We start from the raw sequence: 7,059 nt of genomic DNA on the forward strand, positions 1-7,059 counted from the left end.
TTCAATCTGGCCAGTGGCACATGATCCCACGGTTAGGAACAAAAATTTGCAGATTTGCAGAAGTTATGCCATTTGCACCTGATACGTTCCCTCTACTGTAGGGTACCCATACCATATGGTATGATGTAAAATAGAGCGGCAATAAAATAGGGCATCCCTCGGCAATAAAATACAAACTGTTTAGCCGACAAAGGAGTTCTCGATTGCGTGTGCACCCGCCATGGCTGCAGCAGCGTCGACGTCCCTCGGCACCTCGTCGCCGCGGACACTGGAACCCAGCCGTGAACCCAGCACAGGATTCACAGCAGAGGCGAGGCCGGTGTGGCGTGATCCGGATGGCGAGGAGGGACGTCGTCGACCTGGACTCCCCGTGGGCGGCCGTGGCCGAGGCGAAGTCGAGGCTGGAGGAGGCCGCTCGGCGGCGGAAGCTCGCCGTCGCGCCGAGGATGAGGCGAGGAGAGGATGAGATACAAGACAACCTAAAGCGACGGGAGGACGAGGTATGGTGCACGCTAATCTAACCGACTAAATTGGAAAATTATTATACTGATTTTATGATCTTGATCCATGCTTGCGCTCCTAGTGGCAATGTTGTGTGTCTGTTGTTCTTAGGATTGTGATGCCGAGTTAGATGTAATTTTGTGTTAGGCTCATGATGATTGCCAAAATATTTCTCAAAAATAGAAGACCCTTCTCCTAGAAAATTGATGCTGAGTAGGCTATGGTTCATGAAAATGCCCGCCCAATATACATGTACATGCAAGTCTTGTCCAATATACTCTTGTATACTATAATACTATGAAATTCAGTAATTTCCCTTTGTTCTAAAAAATGCATTTAACATGTATATTTTGTTCAAAAGAATTGTCATTCCCTCCAACTCATATTACTTTTCGCTTTTTATTAAATCTGCCACAAATAAGAGGGAGCTTATAAATTTGTGACAAAATATTTTTTTTCATAAGACATTTTTTTCAACCGGGCTTCGCACCCCTTTCCATTTAAGCAAACGGAAATGCAATTGTCTTTATACTAGAAAGAAAAGGGAAAGAGAATAAGAAGGGAGGTTAGAGCAATAAGAGGAAACCGAATGTGCGATGCTTATCTCGAGCATCCACTATGGAACAAAATCTAATATCACTAGAAAACTATCCTAACAAGTACTCGCTTTGTTTTTATTACTTCGCGTTCTGGGTTTAGTTAAGGTCAAACTTTGCAAAGTTTAACTAAGGATATACAAAGAAATATTAGTATACACAATAATAAATACATATAATATGAAAATATACATCATGACGATTTTAATACAATAGATTTTGTATTGTAGATATTAGTACTAAGTTAAAGTTTACAAAGCCTGACTTTGACCAAACAGAACGCAAAATAATTATGAACGGACGAAGTACCAGGATACTTCTTCTTATTACAAATCAAGCAGGGAAAAGTTCAGAGCAACAAAACATAACACTTATCATTCACACATGAGGCATATAACAAAAAAATCACGTGCATATAAAACAGAAGTAAAGGTAATTATTTGTTTTTGGTTTTTTCAAAGGGTATTAAAGATTGAATTACGTAGAACGGTAGTATACAACAAAGGATTATAAACAAGTTTGAATGTTCTTATATGTATTGGGCTAGTAGAAAACCATGAAAAATAATCAAATCTTGAAATTTTTTATTACGTGACACTGTTGTTTTTTTTACGTTTGCTGAAACACATCGTTTGATTTTATTTTGCCAAGTATCATTACAATTTTTTTTTTGCATATTTGCTATAACACACCGCATGATCCAAAACGGAAAGTTTGGCACTTTTGTATGGGTTGACCATGCTATGACTGTTTTTTAAAACGATGTGTAAAACTTTCCTTTTTCTTGTCCATGCGATGTGTTTTGATAAATGTGTCAGCAAAATTGTATGGTACCTGGTAAAAATATAATGAACGTTGTGTTTCCGCAAACACCAGAAAATAAGGTGTCTTGTAGCAAAATTTTCCTTAAATCTTAGGGATAAACAAGTAACTTCTGCTAACTTGCGTTTTATGTATTCTCAACAAAAAAAAAACTTGTTTTTTATGCATTTGCCACGAGTGGAAGTGACAGCCGCACTCCAATTCGCCTACTCTGTTCGGACCGAGACAGACCCAGGTCACGGCGGGTGGAACTGGTACTGGAGGCGGATGAGGGCGCCGCCGGCCGCCTTTCCAGTGTGCGCCGGAGGGGGCGGAGGCCCGCAGCCCAACTCCTCCCCCTCGCTGACCTCTCCCTCCTGTACGAATCCCCAACGCACTGTCCTCGGGAGTGCAGCTAACTTAGTTCCAGCGGATGTCCACTGACCAGGCCTATGAACTTGGAACGGGACCGTGTTCCCCTCCAGTCTCGAGATGGTAGTAGTCTCTTCACTGCGTGTGCGTGGGTAATCCTAATGACTATTGATTGCCTCCATAACTGTGCAGTACGAGTGTGGCTGGATTTGGGTTTTGGGAGGAGTACTATGTTCTGCATCTATACAGGGACCATGTTTCTATTCAGTTCATCAGTTGTATTTGCTATGTAGATAAGAAATTGGGCTCTTATTCAGTCAGTTTAGAAGCAATTTTCTGTTTCATTTTTCAGACAGTGGCTAAGACGGTTACATGTAATTGTTTGCTCACATGATCTCGTCGTTCACTGCAGCTACTGGCATTGGAAGCAATATATGGAGACGACCTTGTTGAATTTCAGAGCAAAACAGGGCTCCGCTATTTTCAGGTTTCTTGCGCTGCCCATCATTTCTACTTCATGTCTTATTGGACGGTGATGATCCGGGTTTAATGGTTTCTCCATTTTCTGTTTCCTGGATCGCAGATTTACATACGTTATGATCTGGCCGACGGTGCTGAAGTGTGCGCTAAGTTTTCTTCAGCCAATGGAGACGGAGAATGTCCCGATGATTGTACAGAACAACATGAGGATAAACAAGATGACTTCTACTCATGCAACCTTGAGCACCTGCCCCCTTTGATATTGACATGTCTGCTTCCGCGGTCCTATCCTAGAAAAGACCCCCCGTATTTCATGGTCACCGCTAAATGGATGGATGGGTCTAATTGTTTGAAGCTCTGTGAAATGCTTGACAACATCTGGACAGAGCTGCCAGGGCAAGAAGTGGTGTATCAATGGGTTGAGTGGATACGCGGTTCTTCGTTGCCACACCTCGGGTTCGATAACAAAATAACGTTGGGTCCAGATATTTCTACACAGAAGGGAGATAAACGTGCGATCTCGAGAAGCCTCTCGTTGGAGTCTGTAATCCCTTCAATGCTCAGCTACAGTAGTAACAAGTGCTATCAAGTTTTTCTTGAGGATCTCCACATGTGCATTATTTGCCTCAACCTGAGTAAAGGTAAGGCTTTTGTAAGTTGAATTAGTCTCATAGCAGTTCATCCTTCCCGTAGACTAACTTTAGTTTTTAAACAATTAGGTTCAAACTTCATCAAGCTTCCGTGTGAGCACATGTTTTGTTTCAAGTGCATGGAGACCTTATGCAGGATGCATGTTAAGGAAGGTACTTTGTTCCAGTTGGTATGCCCTGATACTAAGTGCAGTGCTTCGATTCCACCGTATTTGTTGAAGAGGCTTCTCGGCGAGGAAGAATTTGAACGCTGGGATAAGCTTACTCTTGAGAAAGCATTGAACTCGATGTCAGACGTGGTCCACTGTCCAAGGTGTGCAATCAGTTGTGTGGCAGATGAATATAGCAACGCGCAATGCCCAAAATGTTTCTTGGTATTCTGCTCGCTGTGCAAGGACCCACGCCATCCAGGGAAGCCGTGTCTAACTCTGGAAGAGAAGCTCCAGCAACATCAGGTAGAAATGCATCTAAGATCCCTCATTTTCTAGGACCGGTGGAGACTGCGACTGTAGATTATTTATTTTCCAAACTTGTATTTATACTCATTTTTGTAGTCAGAGCCGGAGTACCTTCCAAAAAACGTCTTGTGTTTCGTATGTTGGTACATCCTTCAAACATACAATATGCATTTGATCTGCAACCTATCATAGATCTTTGGAGAGTGTCATACACTTTTGGCACCTCTTTTGTGCGTTTGCGTGCCATATTTACTGCTGGAGAATAATTCCTGTCTGTTGTCTTCAATTTTATGTCTGCAGGCATCAGGCAAGATGGCCGCAAGGGGGATGGTAGAGGAAATGCTGAGCTTACAAATGCTTTACAGCGATGCTAGATCATGTCCCAAATGCAGAATGACCATCAGCAAAACTGAAGGATGCAATAAAGTGGTGTGTATCAGCTGTGGTCAGGCATTCTGCTTCATCTGTGGCAAGGCTATCATCGCTGGCTATTCCCATTTCGAGTATGTCAGTCTTATCTATCTAGGGTCATTTTTAAATAAAAAAGAAAACAATGGTCGGGAATCTAGGCTTACTTACATTTATGCATGTATGTTTTGACAAACTACAGACGGAACTGCGACCTCTATGAGGAGAAAGAAAAGGACACAACAGATTGGCGGAAGAAATTGGATCAGCTAGAAGCTAGAAACCGGCGACGAGCTCAAAGTCAACCGGTAGGCAGTACTGTAAAATGTCCGAAATGCCGTCTAAAGATTCACAAGGTAATGAACCCTATCTTTTCAATCTGCAATTTTTTTTTTGTCTCTACTACATCTAACCAATGGCCACATGCATCCAGGCTAATGAAAAATATATTTTCTGCTGGTCGTGCCAAGCCAGCTATTGCACGTTGTGCAGAAAGGAGGTCCAGTTCAGTGGGTTTCGGAGCGAGCACTGGGGTTCACCGCAGTGCGTGGGGATAAAGTTCTAGCGCAAAATGTCCGTTCTTACAATTTTGCATAATAGGTTACAGTTTGTAGATTAGGACTTCTATTTTTGTTTTAAAAAATGAAACAGAGGCAAAAGAATTGTTGTGTCTTGAGTTTCTGATGAGTTGATTATAAGCAAGGTCCCCGGGAGAGTAATCGACTAGGTGCGTGTGTTCCATGTGGTGGGGGGACAAAACCCCCTGTCTGTACTCCCCGGTGCTTTGCACTGAACTTTTTCGTCTACCTTAATACAAAGATTCGCAGATCTCCTGCGAATTCTCGAAAAAAAAAAGTTGATTATAAGCAAGGTTAGTTAGAAGTGACTATGTTGGTACATTTGAGATGGGAAACTCTATTAGACACCTGGGAGCAGAATAATAATTCTGCACCCGGGTCTGTCCACCAAGCCGCACCGTCAATTCGGTTCCAGCAAACCTGGTGCGTGTCGCAGGGCGAGCATCGTAATTTTATTTTTTCATTCGGCGGTGGGGTTTGGGAGCTATCCACTAACCTGGTCACAGGTCACCTCATTTTCCCCTTGTTTTCCAATCGTGTGCAGGCGGCGGCGAGGCGGTTGGGAGTTAAACATTGCGGCGGCGAGCAGGTGAGCGGCCGGTTGCGAGCTGCGGCTGTTCTATCCGCACTCTTTGTGTCCTCAGCTCCGTCGTGGTTGGTGTGTGGAATCGGCGGCGCGTTGGTTGGCCGGCTGGATCGGCTATAATGGCGGCGTGGTGCAGATTAGTGGTAGTTTGCACACCGACAAAGAGGCGGGGGTGTCGATGACCACCCGGCTGAGCCCGGAGGAGGTGCTGCTGCAAATCGAGTGGTTGTTGATAGTAGAAGAGTAGGCGTCAGAGGCGGACGGGGGGAGGGGATCGGTGTGCAGAGGTCGCGGCACTATATCGACTGTCTCCTCTCTGTCTCCAGGTCTCATCCGTCGACCGTTTGCACCACCAGCCGCGATCCCCGACCTCCACCAGCTTCCGTAAGCAACCGCCACCCTTTTTATCAGCCACAATCGTCCAAACCTCCAGATCCCGTCCATGGCCTACGACTTCAGATGATTCCCAAGGTTGGGATGCTTCTCGACGCCTGGTTCTTTGGCACCTGACCTCTTTCCCCCGGAGGGAGAAGATCCATCTCTTCCTCTCTGATCTGTTGTGTTTCCCGTGAGCAATAGCTTCTGTATGGATTGAATCGGCGTCCTACAGCGGCTGCCACAACGCTAGCATATGTCCACGAATTGGGCATCTATCCCCTTGCAATTTTACGTCAGTTTTCAGTTTGGGTACTGGCTAAATGATAATTGCATTGGGATAATCTTCCACCATTTGCTGATTCGTGGAGATACCAAATTTCAATTTCAATAGATACTTATTGGTCTCCAACTAGTGTTGATTTTTGATGTCGTTTGTTCAAATGGAAAGACCGCTGACTTTTTAACTCAATTTTATTGTTGTAGAGATCCAGATGAGGGCAAGTCTTCTACAGATAAGTAAATTAATTGACCTCATTCCAGTTCTTTGTAGTTTATGTGTAGCTTTACAAGTCTATCAATTAATTTATTCAGGATTGGAAGCTTTATGAATTAATTAAATGCAGACTTCATCTGTATCACGTGCATTATAGTCCATAGATTCTTTGGGCAGTAGAAAACATAACTATTTGGTAATTTCTTATTCAGGATTAGAAGCTCCAATTATGAATTATACCCAAGAACTTTTTCATCTGTCATCTCGTTATGAAAAGTAATTTTATGGTTCAGCCACTACATTAATTGTCACACCATCTGAACCCATGTCGTTTTCTAGTGTAATACATCCCTGTACCCTGTATGTAAACTTGTTCTATCTATATACACACCAATTGGCAACGGAACTAGGAGCTGAATACGTTCACATTGAACTCGGTTGCGCATTTAAATATGAGCTTACTGTGTCCATAATTTTGAGTTAGTCCCTACATATAAATTGTAAAATATGTTTCATGCTTTCCATAGAGACTCGTTTGCGCATTTTGGTTGGATGGTTTGTGTTCAGCGGCAAGTTTACTTATAACAGGTTTTGTCTTCCATTGTGCATCCTTCCTCGATTAGTAATTGTTAAATTTTACTCGATGTGATTTTGTTGCTGTAAAAATGAATTTGAGATAATTAATTACTTGATTATTTGAATGAGCTCACAACACCTGGTGTCGTATTTTTTTTTTACCTGGGATGGTTTCCTTTTTC

General features: G+C 43.1%; 1 pseudogene; it reads left to right on the forward strand.

The window, feature by feature from the left end:
- Window positions 1–220: 220 nt before the first annotated feature.
- LOC124671283 lies at window positions 221–4,871 on the forward strand (annotated as a pseudogene).
- The last annotated feature ends 2,188 nt before the right edge of the window (window positions 4,872–7,059 follow it).

The sequence above is a fragment of the Lolium rigidum genome, chromosome 7 (genome assembly GCF_022539505.1).
Source record: "Lolium rigidum isolate FL_2022 chromosome 7, APGP_CSIRO_Lrig_0.1, whole genome shotgun sequence".
NCBI lineage: Eukaryota > Viridiplantae > Streptophyta > Magnoliopsida > Poales > Poaceae > Lolium > Lolium rigidum.